This window comes from Chlorocebus sabaeus, chromosome 13, assembly GCF_047675955.1.
Source record: "Chlorocebus sabaeus isolate Y175 chromosome 13, mChlSab1.0.hap1, whole genome shotgun sequence".
Lineage (NCBI taxonomy): Eukaryota > Metazoa > Chordata > Mammalia > Primates > Cercopithecidae > Chlorocebus > Chlorocebus sabaeus.
The window spans coordinates 31,142,349-31,142,948 of NC_132916.1; the positions used below are offsets into that span (position 1 = coordinate 31,142,349).

Consider the following 600-nt stretch of genomic DNA (forward strand, 5'->3'; position numbering starts at 1 on the left):
GCCACAAACCTTCACTCTGGAAAAAAAAAATGCAGTATCTGTGAAGCTCAATAAAGTGAAGTGCAATAAAATAAGGTAATCCTGTATTTTCCTTGGTGAGGTGTCTTTTTGTGTCTTTTGCCCATTTTGGATACCAGTACTTTATCAGATCTGTGTTATGCAAATATTTTATCCCATTCCGTGGCCTATTTGTTAAATAAAATTATAGGATGCTATTGTTTTATTTTCCTTTCTTCTTTATTAGTTTTTTCTTTTCTTTTTTCTTTTTTTTTTTTTTTTTCCTTTTTCATGTCAAAAAGGTTTAGAGGGAAGCACATCGCACACACAGTCATGAACACCCAATCATCACACTTATGAACTACGAAAGGAGAAGGCTACTGTTTTGGACTAAGCTCCTGTGCTAGGCCCCAACAGACCAGACTAAAAATCAAAAGGGAGTCACTCATGCTGTGTTTCCAAGTTACTAAACTAAGTTGTTATCTAACCTTCAAGAAATCAGGAGAGATAACAGTCATTTTCCAAAACAGGCCAGTTTCAATCTTTAATTGGCATGATAATGATGATAAGTTCCCTCTGCTTTAATCTTCATACAGGAAGGGT

General features: G+C 35.2%; 1 pseudogene; it reads right to left on the bottom strand.

Moving 5' to 3' along the window:
• Positions 1-284: 284 nt before the first annotated feature.
• Positions 285-370, bottom strand: LOC119625571 (small nucleolar RNA U13; annotated as a pseudogene).
• Between the last annotated feature and the right edge of the window lie 230 nt (positions 371-600).